Here is an 18,506-nt window from a genome sequence, read left to right on the forward strand (position 1 = left end):
GCAGGGGCCAGATAGAAAGAGGGCTGGTCTACACTACCGCGGTAAATCGATCTAACTTATGCAACTTCAGTGAATAACGTAACTGGGAAAAAAATGTAGATCCTTTTCTCTGTTGTAATTTAGAATTTTTAAATAGTGGCTGAGGCTAACCAGATTGGCTGGGCAGAGGAGGGCAGTGTGTCTCAGTAGGCATCTGAGAGTTGAAAAATGAGCACTTTGGAAAATCAGAGAGCAACATTTGCCTCTTTATGTACATACATTGCATCCCATGGCTACAATATTATTCCTCTTCAGTTGGTTGCTCATGTTAATATCCATTCTAGGTGTGTACTTGTCCACAGGAGCAGTTATCGGAGATTTTTGCCTTAGCGGTATCTGTAGGGTCAGCTGTAGTGCCCTCTTGAGTGCTGCGCTCATGTGTCAATAGGTTATGCGCCGCTGGCCCTACGCCCTCTCTGTTCCTTCTTCCCACCCATGGTGGTTAGTCGGAGCGCCTCTTTCCCTTGCCTAGCAAGAGTTACTGGTTTCGTCTCTTCAGTCTTCGAGCCTTAGGGCCTTGTAAATAGTTTGTTGTTAGTCATTAGTGTTAAGTGTAGTTAGAAGTGAGAGTCCCAACAGGGCCTTCACCCCAGGCGTGGTATGCCAAGAAGGGCCAAGGGGCATCGGGCAAAGGACCTAGTTTGGGCCTTCCACCCACATCGGAGCCACATAGGGGTGCCTCCCCAATGGGACCCCCTGCCCTCCTGAGGGATCCACTACTGACACCCGGGAGTGGTAGGGGACCCAGACTCACGGCAGGGCTGATGGCTTCCCAGGCTCTCCCGGCTCCCAGAGAGCAAAGGCCTCTGCCAGCACCGCCTGAGTTGCAGGAAATTACAAGGGCAGACATAAAGACCCCCCAGAGGGCAAGCGAACACCGCCAATCCCTGGAGCTGAGACAACACTCTCCGGCTCAACGCCCAAGGTCTTAAATGATTGCCTCTTGGAGTAGCTGGTACAGGAACCTGCAAGGGGAGAGGCAATTCTCAATTTAGTCCTGAGTGGAACACAGGATCTGGTCCAAGAAATGTAACTATAACAGGACCTCTTGGAAATAGTGACCATAATATAATAACATTTAACATTTCTGTAGTGGGAAGAACACGTCAACAGCCCAACACTGTGGCATTTAATTTCAAAAAGGGGAACTATGCAAAAATGAGGGGGTAAGTTAAACAGAAATTAAAAGGTACTAAAGTGAAATCCCTGCAAGCTGCATGGACACTTTTCAAAGACACCATAATAGAGGCCCCACTTAAATGTATACCCCAAATTAAAAAACACAGTCAAAGAACTAAAAAAGAGCCAGTGTGGCTTAACAACCATGTAAAAGAAGCAGTGAGAGATAAAAAGGCATCTTTTAAAAAGTGGAAGTCATATCCTAATGAGGTATCTAGAAAGGAGCATAAACACTGCCAAATTAAGCGTAAAAATCTAATAAGAAAAGCCAAAAAGGAGTTTGAAGAACAGCTAGCCAAAAACTCAAAAGGTAATAACAAAATGTTTTTTAAGTACATCAGAAGCAGGAAGCCTGCTAAACAGCCAGTGGGGCCCCTGGACGATAGAGATACAAAAGGAGCATTTAAAGAAGATAAAGTCATTGCAGAGAAACTAAATGAATTTTTTGCTTCAGTCTTCATGGCTGAGGACGTTAGGGAGATTCCCAAACCTGAGCCGTCTGTTGTAGGTGACAAACCTGAGGAATTGTCACAGATTGAGGTGTCACTAGAGGAGGCTTTGGAACTAATTGATAAACTTAACAGTAACAAGTCCCTGGGACCAGATGGCATTCACCCAAGAGTTCTGAAAGAACTCAAATGTGAAATTGCAGAACTATTAACTAAGGTTTGTAAGCTGTCCTTTAAATCAGCTTCTGTACCCAATGACTGGAAGATAGCTAATGTAATGCCAATATTTAAAAAGGGCTCTACTCTAGAGGTGATCCCGGCCATTACAGACCAGTATGTCTAACGTGTGTACCGGGCAAATCAGTTGAAACAATAGTAAAGAATAAAATTGTCAGACAAATAGAAGAACAAATTGTTGGGCAAAAGTCAACATTGTTTCTGTAAAGGGAAATCATGTCTTACTAATCTATTAGAGTTCTTTGAAGGGGTCAAACAAACATGTGGACAAGGGGGATTCAGTGGACATAGTATACTTAGATTTCCAGAAAGCCTTTGACAAGGTCCCTCACTAAAGGCTCTTACGTAAATCAAGTTGTCATGGGATAAGAGGGAGGATGGATCCTTTCATGGATTGAGAACTGGTTAAAAGACAGGGAACAAAGGGTAGGAATAAATGGTAAATTTTCAGAATGGAGAGGGGTAAATAGTGGTGTTCTACAACAATCAGTCCTAGGACCAATCCTACTCAACTTATTCATAAATGATCTGGAGAAAGGGGTAAACAGTGAGGTGGCGAAGTTTGCAGACGATACTAAACTGCTCAAGATAGTTAAGACCAAGCAGACTGTGAAGAACTTCAAAAAGATCTCACAAAACTAAGGGATTGGGCAACAAAATGGCAAATGAAATTTAATGTAGATAAATGTAAAGTAATGCACATTGGAAAAAATAACGCCAACTGTACAGACAATATGATGGGGGTTAATTTAGCTACCAGAAATCAGGAGAAAGATCTTGGAGTCATCGTGGATAGTTCTCTGAAGACGTCCACACAGTGTGCAGCGGCAGTCAAAAAAGCAAACGGGATGTTCGGAATCATTAAGAAAGGGATAGAGAATAAGACAGAGAATTTCTTATTATTGACTATAAATCCATGGTACGCTCACATCTTAAATATTGCGTACAGATGTGGTCTCCTCATCTCAAAAAGGATATACTGGCATTAGAAAAGGTTCAGAGAAGGACAACTAAAATGATTAGGGGGTTGGAACAGGTCCCATATCAGGAGAGATTAAAGAGGCTAGGACTTTTCAGCTTGGAAAAGAGGAGACTAAGGGGGGATATGATAGAGGTATATAAAATCATGAGTGTGGAGAAAGTGAATAAGGAAAAGTTATTTACTTGTTCCCATAATATAAGAACTAGGGGCCACCAAATTAAATTAATGGGCAGCAGGTTTAAAACAAATAAAAGGAAGATGTTCTTCACACAGCGCACAGTCAACCTGTGGAACTCCTTGCCTGAGGAGGTTGTAAAGGCTAGGACTATAACAGGGTTTAAAAGAAAACTGGATAAATTCATGGAGGTTAAGTCCATTTATGGCTATTAGCCAGGATGGATAAGGAATGGTGTCCCTAGCTTCTGTTTATCAGAGGGGGGTGATGGATGGCAGAAGAGAGATCACTTGATCATTACCTGTTAGGTTCACTCACTCTGGGGCACCTGGCATTGGCCACTGTTGGTAGAGAGGATACTGGGCTGGATGGACCTTTGGTCTGACCCAGTACGGCCAATCTTATGTTCTTATGTCTTCTGTAGCAGAGCTTAGATCACTGGCACCACAATCGCAGTCTTCGCCCACTTAATGTGAATCGCCCAGAGAGCAGCATCAGTCATCTTATCACAGGCACCGGTTATCCTCCCACCGACTCTCCTCTGCGCAGACCCCCGGCTCCTAGACTGTGGGAACGGTCTTCTCCCACGGCGACAATTAGTCATCAGACGCAATCTTCGACAGCCCTTCCGTGGTCACCAGAAGGTGATTCCTCCAGCATGGTGTGACGTTATTGATATAATCTGGGACCATAGAGATCATTGTTGCAACCAAGGTCCTGTAGTGGCACCCAAATCTTGTATAAAGGGGATCAAATGGGGTGTCTAAGACAAGGTTATGGTTTACTGGTTATGATTATGCTGTCTATATGTGTGTATCAATTTTGTAGTTGAAGTTATGAATATTGGCTCTATACTGTCTGTATTTCAAACTTATGCTATGCTGCTGGGTGACATCCCAGACAAACTGAGATTAGCTCTGCCTAGCCTGCTTGATGGCCCATTAAGGACCATCAGCTATACAATGGACCCATTGAGAGAAGGCAAATATGCCTTGAGACTCAGCAAAGTATGCAGGAACTTGCCCATGTGACTCCAGACTCCATTTTGCTGTAATTTTCCACAGTAAGAACAAAGAGGTGTTCTTACTTCTGGAAAAGACTATATAAGGCTGATGTCTCATCTCCATCTTGTCTTCAATCCTGCTTCTTACCTCTGGAGGAACTTTGCTACAAGCTGAAGCTTTGAACAAAGGACTGAGGACCCATCCCAGCGGGGGATGTATTCCAGAAACTTGATTTGAACCTGCAGTTTATTCTATCGCTGCTGCAAGCCTGAACCAAGAACTTTGCCATTACTGTATGTAATTGATTCCATTTAACCAATTCTAGCTCTCATCTCTATCTTTTTCCTTTTATGAATAAACCTTTAGATTTTAAATTCTAAAGGATTGGCAACAGCGTGATTTGTGGGTAAGATCTGATTTGTATATTGACCTGGGTCTGGGGCTTGGTCCTTTGGGATCAGGAGAACCTTTTTCTTTTACTGGGGTCTTGGTTTTCATAACCATTTGTCCCCATAACGAGTGGCACTGGTGGTGATACTGGGAAACTGGAGTGTCTAAGGAGATTGCTGGTGAGACTTGCGGTTAGCCAGTGGGGTGAGACCGAAGTCCTCTTAGTCTGGCTGGTTTGGTTTGCCTTAGAGGTGGAAAAACCCCCAGTCTTGGGCTGTAACTGCCCTGTTTGAGCAATTTGTCCTGAGTTGGCACTCTGTTGGGTTCCGCCAGAACCGCATTGTCACACATGGAAAGGGAGGTCAGCCCTTTGCTGAGGCAACACCAGCACAACTGGGCACCTGAGATTGCGTCAACCTCCACGATGCCATCTTGGCAACATGGTCAGTGGCCGGCACAGTGTCCCTACTGGAGTGCATGGGGCGTGCCTGTGATGCCGATGCCTCCCTCGCTCCATTCTTCGGCTGTCACCTCACAGCAACAACTGGCGTCACTGAGCTCGGTGCCTAAAGCGCACTCAGAGGCTGGGGTAGAGGAGCAAGCGCACACACCGAAACCCGCTCCCCCCCCCCGGGGGATGATGCCCCAGGACCTCCCCTGTGACTCAGTCATCCTCCTTGTCCCCAGATGAGGCGGTAGCGGGTTGCCCTCATGCCAGCCCACCGGACGATTTTAAAGAACATCAGGCCCTGCTTCGTAGGTGGCCGCTGTTGGTATTTTGTGGTTCCCAATAATAACCAAATAAGTCAGATGCTGGGCAGAATCAAGGGTCTTCGATACTTTATTCAATTCAATAAGACTTTATTCAGTGTGCACAAAGGGAGAGCCCCTGGTACCAAAAATCAGCTAGAGTCCCTCGAGCAAGCAGCCCCTCCCCTTGCTATTGTATAGCACATGACACTGTATATTGTAAAGCACATGACATAACAAGTTACAGAACACAAACCTTTAGCCAATCATATTTATCCTTTCTATAGTTGGATTTGTTCATCACATGCTCATACTTTTCCACTCCACATGTTGAGCTTACCCCCCCCTTCCCTTGGCCTCTTCTAGAATGTTCCTAGGGTGGTGAGCCACAGCATGCTGCTTTATGCATACATACCTTCTAAATCACATTTTGTTTAAAATGAACACAAGCATACCCTTCAGCTCCCCCATTTGGTTTTGGGGCTAAGAACAATTCATGTCTGGCAGCTTTGCCAGCACATCAGCTAACGCTCTATGAAACAAAATAGGTGAGTTATGAAAACCCTGGCTTAGGCGAGTAAAGGTATGTTGCTTCCCTTTAACAGTAAATGCAAACCAAAATTGACTGTCAGGGTGCACAGGAACAGACCAAAAGCCATAGCTAATGTCCAAGGCTGAAAACACGGTGATTGTTAGGTACAGTAGAAAGAATAGTACTAGGGTCAGCGACTAGGGGGGTGAGCCTGTCTGCATGCATGTTAATATTTCGATAATCAATGGGAAGCTGCCACAATCCATCTGGCTTCTTAACAGGCCAGACAGGTGAATTACATTTTGACGGTATTTCTTTTACAACTCCTCTTTTTATTAACTCTTTGACTGTACTTTCTACCGCTGTCAGGGCCTCTGGCTTAATTGGATAGGGACGTGTGGGAGGGGTAGGATTTCCTGTAAGCACCACTGGTGGGACATTCATCAAATCACAGTTGAGTTTATCGGCTGCCCACACTCCCTCTGGTCCTGGCAGCTCAGGGAGCACCTGCTCAACGCACACACGCTCACCTGGAGAAGAATAGATCAGAGGCACATTAGCACTAGACTTTTGAGATGGTATTTGCAACGAAGGTGACTCACCCAAATTTAAATGACACCCCAAATTTCATAACATATCAATTCCCATTATTGTACCTTCAGCTTGTTTTGGCGCATAATAAAATCGCCCCATCCAAAAACGTTCTGTCTCGATTAAAAGGGGCTTTGTCAGATATGCTTTTATACTTGCTCCTCCCAACCCTGTTCAAGTAGTAAATTTAGAAGTCAAAGGTAATCCTGGAATATCAGTGATGGATACTGAAGCTCCCGTATCTATAAGGATTTTACACGACATGCCCCCAACCCTAGCATTTAGATACGACGTGCAGATGAGCCATTTTGGCTCGCTGCAATGGGGGCTGAAAGCCCCTAATCAGAGGATTTTTTCATGCAGTTGAGGATTTGTATTAATTGGTCCCGAGATTTAGGCCTGGTCCACACTACCCCCCCACTTCGGACTAAGGTACGCAAATTCAGCTACGTTAATAACGTAGCTGAATTCGAAGTACCTTAGTCCGAACTTACCGCGGGTCCAGACGCGGCAGGAAGGCTCCCCCGTCGATGCCGCGTACTCCTCTCGCCGAGCTGGAGTACCGGCGTCGACGGCGAGCACTTCCGGGATCGATCCGGGATCGATTTATCGCGTCTAAACCAGACGCGATAAATCGATCCCAGAACATCGATTGCCTGCCGCCGGACCCTCCGGTAAGTATAGACGTACCCATAGTCTCAAGAGGGTCTTTACCCTTGTTACTAGGGCAATTCTTGGACCAGTGCCCTGTCTGATCACATTTCATACCCCGATCAGCTCTTCCACCCCCTTTCTTATAACATTCCTTTTTGTTATGGCCCAACATTCCACAGTTACTACAATTACCACCTCCTACATTTGCTGCCTTAACTGCAGCAATAAAGCTATCTTCCAAACTCATGTTCAATTTTCCTTTTCCTTTCTGTCCTCGGGTTTGCATTCTGTGCACCTTTTCTCCTGTACCCTGTTCCTGATTGTGTTTGCTAATGTTTGAAGCCCATGTTAATAATTCAGCATAAGCCAGAGGCTGAAAGCCAGTTTTCAGGGCTGCATTATACAGGCCACATACCCCGTCAAGTACCCCCTCTATGAATACAGCATCTTCACGAGTAGCATTCTGTTGCCCCCCATCAGGGCCGGCTCTAGGTTTTTTGCTGCCCCAAGCAAAAAAAATTTTGGCTGCCCCCCCGTCCCAGCCCTGGGCTCCTCGCCGCACCCCCCTGCCGCCCAAACCCTGGGCTCTCCCCCACCACCGCACCCCCCTGCTGCCCCAGCCCTGGGCTCATTTGGATGCTGTTTTCGGTTAGCAGATAATGAGTACAAATTAGTACCTGACCCCAAAGCCACAATTACAGCCTGTCAGAAATTCCGCACTGCGGTTTCCATATCAGCTGAGGAGGCAAAACTAGCAGTTGCCCATGCAGAGTTATTAAAACCACCAGCAATCCTACTCCAGGCTGTGCCAGGACATTTTGCTTTTACCATGGTGAAAACATCAAAAGCATGTAAGCCTCCCACTATCATCCACTCCTGTACCTTTTCCCAGAAGGGTAGGTTTGGGTTATTAATCTGCAAAGATGGCAATTCTTTTAACATGCTCCACAAGTCAGATGGACTCATAGGAGTGTGCTCTAGATGACTAACAGTAGCAGGGTCCCGTTCCCCTTGATTAGGATTAGGGACAGTGTGCACTCTCACCGGAGCCATGAAACTAGACTCATATCCCCATGTTCCACATGTAGGGTCCAAAGGTGCTGAGGGACAAGATCTCTTTCCCTGCAAGTCTGCTTCTTCATACTTTTTTGCTTCTGCTTGCAGTTTTTCTACCTCTGCTTCTAACTCTCCCACCCTTCCTTTTAGCATATCACACTTTCTAACCAGCTGTTCTTAATCAACAATTAAACACATACCAGCCATTTTGTCCTTCTCTTTGATGTTTTTTAACCCCATACACCAACAGGCAACATAATATGGATGTTTAGTCAGGTAATCATCATGTGTTGGATATGCTTGTTTCAATGCCTTGTCATACTGAGACGGCAGATTTTTCAGCCAGCAACCTTACATCTACACTGAGGACATCATCTTCCTCTGATAAATATTGTGGTTTATGCACAAAATCAGTGTTGCCCACCTGTAATGGGGGGTGGTCATCCTTTATTTCAGTCAGACAGCCAAAATATCTCAACAAGAAAACTAATAAACTTACTGCTACAAAAGTTATAAAAACACTAATTATACACTCTTCATATTGTGGATCACTATATCCCTTCATCTTTCCCTTTTTTCCTAAATATCCTCCAATCTCCAAATTTTTAAATACAATTCTGTTTACAGACTACTAATTTATTTAAATCAAACACCCCAGACTGAAATGCCCAATCAGCAGATTGATCCGTTTTCCAATTTCTGTGATCTGCACAAGTACAATTTCCAATTAGGAGATCTGGGCCAGCCAACACATTAGCTAGAGGTACTTATGGCTATACCTGCCCCTACACTAACTGTTGGTCCTTATAGCCTCTTTGATTTCCCATTTCAACAACACTTAGAGGAACTTACAGCTTAAGACATTGTACTTGGTGTGGGGGCTGGTTAAGACTGTGACCTAAATGTTTCAGAACTGCAACAAACCCCTCGAATTCCCCAACCCCAGACTTGCTTACTACAAAAGGTATGAGAGTCACCAGTCAGGTCAGAGACACACAACCAAATGAAAAATGAACAAACTCACCCTCTAATTTGATTGTAGGTCATGATCCTGAAGGATATTTCTCACCCTGCTCGCTGTGCCAAGAAACTGTTGGGGTTTTGTGGTTCCCAATAATAACCAAATGAGTCAGATGCCGGGCAGAATCAATGGTCTTCGATACTTTATTCGATTCAACAAGACTTTATTCAATGTGCACAAAGGGAGAGCCCCTGGTACCAAAAATCAGCCAGAGTCCCTCCAGCAAGCAGCCTCTCCCCTTGCTATTGTAGCACATGGCAGTTACATAACAAGTTACATAACACAAACCTTTAGCCAATCATATTTAACCTTTTCATATATGGATTTGTTAATCATATGCTTATACTTTTCCTCTCCACATATTGAGCTCACTCCCCCCTTCCCTTGGCCTCTTCTAGAATGTTCCTAGGGTGGTGAGCCACAGCATACTTCTTTATGCATACATACCTTCTAAATCACATTTTGTTTAAAATGAACACAAATGTACCTTTCACCGCGAACTTGGGTCTGAAGGTTGAGGAGATGGACGAACAGGCAGACACACTGTTTAATGTACTCTTGGCTTCTACCCCCTCCCGTGTTGCGCTCCCAGTACACGATGGGGTCTTAAAAAATAGCCAAAGCCCTCTGGCAAAGTCCATCTTCCATCCATCCCACCTCCAGGAGGGCCGAGAAAAGTATTTCGTCCCAGCCAAGGGTTTCAAGTACTTGTATATCCACCCACCTCTGGGCTCACTGGTCATCTCTGCAGCCAACGAGAGAGACAGACAGGGGCAAACAAATTTGGCCCCCAAAAATAAGGGGGCCAAGAGTCTGGACCTTTTTGGAAGGAAGATTTATTCAACAGCCAGCCTTCAGTTCTGGATGGCTAATCACCAGGCACTTTTGGGCAGATACGCATGTTCATTTTCATCATTCGAGTAAGATGCCACCAGCAGAAGGGATAGCTCAGTGGTTTGAGCATTGGCCTGCTAAACCCAGGATTGTGAGTTCAATCCTTGAAGGGGCCATTTAGGGATCTGGGGCAAAACTCTGTCTGGGGATTGGTCCTGCTTTGAGCAGGGGGTTGGACTAGATGACCTCCTGAGGTCCCTTCCAACCCTGATAGTCTATTAAAAAAAAAGTCCACCACCAGAATGACTTACCTGACTAAGTGGAAAAGGTTCATGTGCTGGACCTTGGACCTGTTGGGCCTGCATAATGCAGTGGGCTGGAGCCCCAGTTTGGGACCCAGGGTTCAACAATTGCTAACCTGGGGTTACAAATGAGGGTAGACGCTCAAGCCCTAGGTTAACAAACCAGGGTCTGCTAACTTGAGTTCTACTGACCCTGGGCTTACATTGCAGTGTAGACACACCCAATGAGACCACCAGACCACCAAATCTCTCAGGGAGGATGAGTAAGTTGCACTGAGTACTGGTCGTACAGAAGCAGATTTAAGGTTGCTTAGCTGCTAATCAGTGAAAATGTTTCTGATTATTGCTCTAGGTGGGAATTGTGTCTTGGTTTCAGAGATGTTTATGTAACCTTAGGTGATTTTTTGAGTTTTTAATAGGGCTGTCAAGTGATTTAAAAAAACTAATCGCGATTAATCGTGCTGTTAAACAACAATAGAATACCATTTATTTTAAATATTTTTGGATGTTTACTACATTTTCAAATATATTAATTTCAGTTACAATGCAGAATACGAAGTGTACAGTGCTCACTTTATATTTTTTATTACAAATATTTGCACTGTAAAAAACAAAATTGTTTTTCAATTCACCTCATACAAGTACTGTAGTGCAATCTCTTTATCATGAAAGTTGAACTTACAAATGTAGAATTATGTACAAAAAAACTATTCAAAAATAAAACAATGTACGACTTTAGAGCCTACAAGTCCACTCAGTCCTACTGCTTGGTCAGCCAATCGCTCAGACAAACACGTTTGGTTACAATTTGCAGGAGATAATGCTGCCTACTTCTTGTTTACAATGTCACCCAAAAGTGTGAAAAGGGGGTTGCATGGCACTGTTGTAGCTGATGTTGCAAGATATTTACGTGCCAGATGCGCTAAAGATTCATATATCCCTTCATGCTTCAACGACCATTCCAGAAAACATGCTTCCATGCTGATGATGGGTTCTGCTTGATAACGATCCAAAGCAGTGCGTACTGACACATGTTCATTTTCTTCATTCGAGTAAGATGCCACCAGCAGAGGGTTGATTTTCCTTTTTGGTGGTTCGGGTTCTGTACTTTCCGCATTGAAGTGTTGCTTTTTTAAAACTTCTAAAAGCACGGTCCACACCTCATCTCGCTCAGATTTTGGACGGCACTTCAGATTCTTAAACCTTGGGTCGAGTGCTGTAGCTATTTTTAGAAATCTCACATCGGTACCTTCTTTGCGTTTTGTCAAATCTGCTGTGAAAATGTTCTTAAAACGAACATGTGTTGAGTCATCGTCCGAGACTGCTATCACATGAAATATATGCAGAATGCGGGTAAAACAGAGCAGGAGACATACAATTCTCCCCCCAAGAAGTACAGTCACAAATTTAATTGAAGCATTGTTTTTTTAACGAGCATCTTCAGCATGGAAGCATGTTCTCTGGACTGGTGGCTGAAGCATGAAGGGGCATAGGAATGTTAGCATATCTGGCATGTAAATACCTTGCAATGCTAGCTACAAAAGTGCCATGCGAATGCCTGTTCTCACTTTCAGGTGACGTTGTAAATAAGAAGCAGGCAGCAGTATCTCTCAACAATGTAAACAAACTTGTCTTAGCGATTGGCAGAATAAGAAATAGGACTGAGTGGACTTGTAGGCTCTAAAGTTTTACATTGTTTTGTTTTTGAGTGCAGCTATGTAACCAAAAAAAAAATCTGCATTTGTAAGTTGCACTTTCACGATATAGAGATTGCACTACTGTACTTGTATGAGGTGAATTGAAAAATACTTTCTTTTATCATTTTTACAGTACATGTATTTGTAATAAAAAATAATATAAAGTGAGCACTGTGCACTTTGTATTCTGTGTTGTAATTGAAATCAATATTGAAAATGTAGAAAAACATCCAAAAATATTTAATAAATTTAAATTGGTATTCTACTGTTATAAGTGTGATTAATCGCGATTAATTTTTTTTAATCACAATTAATGTTTTTGAGTTAATCGCGTGTGTTAACTGTGATTAATTGACAGCCCTAGTTTTTAATGTTTGGCATTATATTTTAGTGATGTGTGTAATGGTTTGTATTGATCTGAATTGCACTTAGCCACCTTAGCTGTCATTTAATATATACCGAACCCCCGCTAGAACGCGGGATTCGGGATCCATGTGTGGTACTGCGTTATAGTGGGGACCGCGTTACCATCACTACCAATGTAAATAATTACATTTGGGAGCCATGGCCGTGACCGCTTTCTAAAAGAATTCGCGCTATATAGGCGTGCGTTCTAGCGAGGGTCTACTGTAGTATATCTTTTCATTTTGCTTTAATTTCGCCCTTTTCTTCCTCTAGACTTACTGTTATCCAGACAGCACTTGGACAAAGGTTAATGTCTGGGATCAAGTGAAAGGTTTCATAGGAATGATGGTGGCTCATCAGCAGCCCCACGGTTGAGGTTTTGTTTCGATTTTGCATTTGACAGGAGCCGGACACCGTATCACTGGTGGCTACACAGAACTTTCCTAAAAACAGAAATGTAGATTCTTTTCTCTGTCATAATGTAGAATGTTTTAATAGTGGTTGGGGCTGACCAGATGGGCTGGGGAGAGGTGGACAGTGTGTCTCAGTAGGGATCTGAGAGTTTACAAATGAGCCTTTTGGAAAATCTGAGACGAACGTCTCACCTCTTTTTCGGAATTCTTTATGTCCATATCGCATCCCCTGGCTACAATATTAGTGAATGCACAAGTGGTACAATAAAGATGGGGAAAAGTTCAACATACAAAATTAGGAAGTAGGGAGATAAAACAGAAATGTATCAGTCAAAAGAAAAATGTTAAGTGTCCCAAGGTCTTAAGTCAGCATCACACACTGTAGCCATTCGGCAGCCTCGGGACCAGCACTGTGCAGTCTGGAAGTCCCCCTGATAGACCAGCGTGAGATGAGCATCACTAGAAGTGTGTGGCGTCCTCACCTCTGGCGACACACAATCACAGAGACCCAGTGCTGTCTCTGGAGGAGCAGTTTTTCTAGTGCTCAGTTAGTTCTGATCTTTAGGAGGGAGGGGGCTCTGCAAGGAGACGGGCATGAGGAGTTATATCATTGCATTGGGGGACTCTGGATTCCCATTTCATCTGCTGGGAGCCTTCTATGATGCCAGGATCTCTGATCACATCTGTGGGGAGAGGTGGGTGCAGACGGGGAAAGATTGCATGGGCCTGACTGTCAAGCTCTTTTATGCTGCTCTGTCAGAGCCAAGGGGCCTTAATGTGCCTGGAAACAGTCCCCAGAAAATAGCTCCGGTGCCAGGGAGCCCCCCTCCCCCCCGTCCGTGTGAAGTTGGCACAGGGGCTCTACAGCAACTCTGCTCCAGCCGTTATTGTAGGAGTGGGTTTGGGGCATGCTGGGGGTCAGGGCCATCCCTAGGGGAGTGCCAGATCCGGGGCAGAAGTGACGGATTCGTCTCTTCTGGGACTGACCGCGTCAGCCAATTGCACTGGCCCGTGGGGCCCCCCAAAATGCGGGGCCTGGAGCGGTCACCCCAATTCGCCCTCCCCAAGGGACGGCTCTGCTGGGGGCATAGACAGGATGCATCACACTCTGGCTGCTCTCTGCTTTGCAGCCCTGAGGCCCCTGTAACTAGGGGCCAGGGAGACTAAAGGAAGGACAAAGGTGGCTTAAAACCACCTCCCTCTAACCCCCCTTGTCTTTCCCCCAAGCACAAGGATGGAATAACTGGGAATCAGACTCTGGGTCTGGGGGCCTGGCTCAGCTGAGCTGAGGAGGGTGGTGGTGGTCGGGGACTCCCTCCTCAGGGGGACTGAGTCATCTATCTGCCGCCCCGACCGGGAAAACCGAGAGGTCTGCTGCTTGCCAGGAGCTAGGATACACGATGTGACGGAGAGACTGCCGAGACTCATCAAGCCCTCGGATCGCTACCCCTTCCTGCTTCTCCACGTGGGCACCAATGATACTGCCAAGGATGACCTTGAGCGGATCACTGCAGACTACGTGGCTCTGGGAAGAAGGATAAAGGAGTTTGAGGCGCAAGTGGTGTTCTCGTCCATCCTCCCTGTGCAAGGAAAAGGCCTGGGTAGAGACCGTCGAATCGTGGAAGTCAACAAATGGCTACGCAGGTGGTGTGGGAGAGGCGGCTTTGGATTCTTCGACCATGGGATGGTGTTCCAAGAAGGAGGAGTGCTAGGCAGAGACGGGCTCCACCTAACGAAGAGAGGGAAGAGCATCTTCGCCAGCAGGCTGGCTAACCTAGTGAGGAGGGCTTTAAACTAGGTTCACCGGGGGAAGGAGACCAAAGCCCTGAGGTAAGTGGGGAAATGGGATCCTGGGAGGAAGCACAAGCAGGAGAGCGCAAGAGGGGAGGACTCCTGTCTCATGCTGAGAAAGAGGGACGATCGATGAGTTATCTTAAGTGCCTATACACAAATGCAAGAAGCCTGGGAAACAAGCAGGGAGAACTGGAAGTCCTGGCACAATCAGGGAACTATGATGCGATTGGAATAACAGAGACTTGGTGGGATAACTCACATGACTGGAGTACTGTCATGGACGGATATAAACTGTTCAGGAAGGACAGGCAGGGCAGAAAAGGTGGGGGAGTTGCATTGTATGTAAGAGAGGAGTATGACTGCTCAGAGCTCCGGTATGAAACTGCAGAAAAACCGGAGAGTCTCTGGATAAAGTTGAGAAGTGTGAGCAACAAGGGTGATGTCGTGGTTGGAGTCTGCTATAGACCGCCAGACTAGGGGGATGAGGTGGATGAGGCTTTCTTCTGGCAACTAGCAGAAGTTGCTAGATCGCAGGCCCTGGTTCTCATGGGAGACTTTAATCACCCTGATATCTGCTGGGAGAGCAATACAGCGGTGCACAGACAATCCAGGAAGTTTTTGGAAAGTGTAGGGGACAATTTCCTGGTGCAAGTGCTGGAGGAACCAACTAGGGGCAGAGCTTTTCTTGACCTGCTGCTCACAAACCGGGAAGAATTAGTAGGGGAAGCAAAATGGATGGGAACCTGGGAGGCAGTGACCATGAGATGGTCGAGTTCAGGATCCTGACACAAGGAAGAAAGGAGAGCAGCAGAATACGGACCCTGGACTTCAGAAAAGCAGACTTTGACTCCCTCAGGGAACAGATGGGCAGGATCCCCCGGGAGAATAACATGAGGGGGAAAGAAGTCCAGGAGAACTGGCTGTATTTTAAAGAATCCTTATTGCGGTTGCAGGAACAAACCATCCCGATGTGTAGAAAGAATAGTAAATATGGCAGGCGACCAGCTTGGCTAAACAGTGAAATCCTTGCTGATCTTAAATGCAAAAAAGAAGCTTACAAGAAGTGGAAGATTGGACAAATGACCAGGGAGGAGTATAAAACTATTGCTCAGGCATGCAGGAATGAAATCAGGAAGGCCAAATCACGCTTGGAGTTGCAGCTAGCAAGAGATGTTAAGAGTAACAAGAAGGGTTTCTTCAGGTATGTTAGCAACAAGAAGAAAGTCAAGGAAAGTATGGGCCCTTTACTGAATGAGGGAGGCAACCTAGTGACCGAGGATGTGGAAAAAGCTAATGTACTCAATGCTTTTTTTGCCTCTGTCTTCACGAACAAAGTCAGCTCCCAGACTGCTGCACTGGGCAGCACAATATGGGGAGAAGGTGACCAGCCCTCTGTGGAGAAAGAAGTGGTTTGGGACTATTTAGAAAAACTGGACGAGCACAAGTCCATGGGGCCGGATGCGCTGCATCCGAGGGTGCTAAAGGAGTTGGCGGATGAGATTGCAGAGCCATTAGCCATTATTTTTGAAAACTCATGGCAATCGGGGGAGGTCCCGGATGACTGGAAAAAGGCTAATGTAGTGCCCATCTTTAAAAAAGGGAAGAAGGAGGATCCGGGGAACTACAGGCCAGTCAGCCTCACCTCAGTCCCTGGAAAAATCATGGAACAGGTCCTCAAGGAATCAATTATGAAACACTTAGAGGAGAGGAAAGTGATCAGGAACAGTCAGCGTGGATTCACCAAGGGGAAGTCGTGCCTGACTAACCTAATTGCCTTCTATGATGAGATAACTGGCTCTGTGGATGAAGGGAAAGCAGTGGATGTGTTATTCCTTGACTTTAGCAAAGCTTTTGATACGGTCTCCCACAGTATTCTTGCCGCCAAGTTAAAGAAGTATGGGCTGGATGAATGGACTGTAAGGTGGATAGAAAGCTGGCTAGATCGTCGGGCTCAACGGGTAGTGATCAATGGCTCCATGTCTAGTTGGCAGCCGGTTTCAAGCGGAGTGCCCCAAGGGTCGGTCCTGGGGCCGGTTTTGTTTAATATCTTTATTAATGATCTGGAGGATGGTGTGGACTGCACTCTCAGCAAGTTTGCAGATGACACTAAACTAGGAGGCGTGGTAGATACACTAGAGGGTAGGGATCGGATACAGAGGGACCTAGACAAATTAGAGGATTGGGCCAAAAAAAACCTGATGAGGTTCAACAAGGATAAGTGCAGAGTCCTGCACTTAGGACGGAAGAATCCCATGCACTGCTACAGACTAGGGACTGAATGGCTAGGTAGCAGTTCTGCAGAAAAGGACCTAGGGGTCACAGTGGACGAGAAGCTGCATATGAGTCAACAGTGTGCTCTTGTTGCCAAGAAGGCTAACGGCATTTTGGGCTGTATAAGTAGGGGCATTGCCAGCAGATCGAGGAACGTGATCGTTCCCCTTTATTCGACATTGGTGAGGCCTCATCTGGAATACTGTGTCCAGTTTTGGGCCCCACACTACAAGAAGGATGTGGAAAAATTGGAAAGAGTCCAGCGGAGGGCAACAAAAATGATTAGGGGTCTGGAGCACATGACTTATGAGGAGAGGCTGAGGGAACTGGGATTGTTTAGTCTCCAGAAGAGAAGAATGAGGGGGGATTTGATAGCAGCCTTCAACTACCTGAAGGGGGGTTCCAAAGAGGATGGAACTCGGCTGTTCTCAATGGTGGCAGATGACAGAACAAGGAGCAATGGTCTCAAGTTGCAGTGGGGGAGGTCTAGGTTGGATATTAGGAAACACTATTTCACTAGGAGGGTGGTGAAGCACTGGAATGCGTTACCTAGGGAGGTGGTGGAATCTCCTTCCTTGGAGGTTTTTAAGGCCCGGCTTGACAAAGCCCTGGCTGGGATGATTTAGTTGGGAATTGGTCCTGCTTTGAGCAGGGGGTTGGACTAGATGACCTCCTGAGGTCCCTTCCAACCCTGATATTCTATGATTCTATGATTCTATGATCCTTTCACTCTGTCACTGAACTGGCTCTGTCGGGGTGTGAATCCCCCCTGCCCATGGCTGAGATCTCAGCGCTGCAGAGCTGGGTAAATCCTGGAGGCAGGAGGTTGCCTGAGTCACTCCCCAGCTGGGGCAGGTTCTGTCACTGACACGATCAGACCCTGCCCCAGGGCTGAGCTCTGCCCCTCATGCTCTGATTCTCTCTCTGTGGCGAATGTGACTCTGGATCCACACGGCCCATCGCAACCTCATCGTGTCTGCGGATCGGAAACTTGTGAGATGGGGAGACACACGGCAGGCTCTGCCCGACAACCCTGAGAGATTTGACACTGTGCGCTGTGTGCTGGGCTGAGAGGGATTCACCTCGGGCCGACATTACTGGGAGGTGGAGGTGGAGGGGAGGGCACTCTGGGCTGTGGGGGTGGCCAGAGAGTCTGTGAGCAGGAAGGGAGGGATCAGCTTTAACCCTGAGCAGGGGATCTAGGCTGTGGTGTGCAGTGAGAATCAGTACTGGGCTCTCACGTCCCCTGAGCAGATCATCCCCTTGTCCCCGAGCCAGGCACCCTGCAGGATCCAGGTTTATCTGGACTATGAAGGGGGGCAGGTGATGTTTTTCAGTGCTGGTAATGGGGACCCGATCGTCACTTTCCCGCCAGCCTCTTTCACCAGGGAGAGAATCCGCCCGTTCTTCTGTTTCCTCTGGGCTGGATTCAGGGGAAACTATTTTATGCTCCATTACCTGGGCCAACCCTTCCAGCTCACACTGTGTCCCTGAGGTGCCCTGTCTGTCCCCATGAAACAAGCTGCTCTAGCCCCCACCAATGTTCCCTCTAATTTTTGACAGGCCGTGTGTGCAAAAAATTTCTTCTGTGCAAATTTTTGAAGCAGAGTTCAAATTTGTGCGCCATGAGGCAAATGCGGCCAAGTGAGTAAAATGCTTATACATTTAAAAAGTTTTAATTTCCAATTTGTGGTGATAATAGTTTTACACCATGTTATTTTATAAATGTCA

Source organism: Terrapene carolina, unplaced genomic scaffold, assembly GCF_002925995.2.
Source record: "Terrapene carolina triunguis isolate 2854851 unplaced genomic scaffold, T_m_triunguis-2.0 Scaffold31549, whole genome shotgun sequence".
NCBI lineage: Eukaryota > Metazoa > Chordata > Testudines > Emydidae > Terrapene > Terrapene triunguis.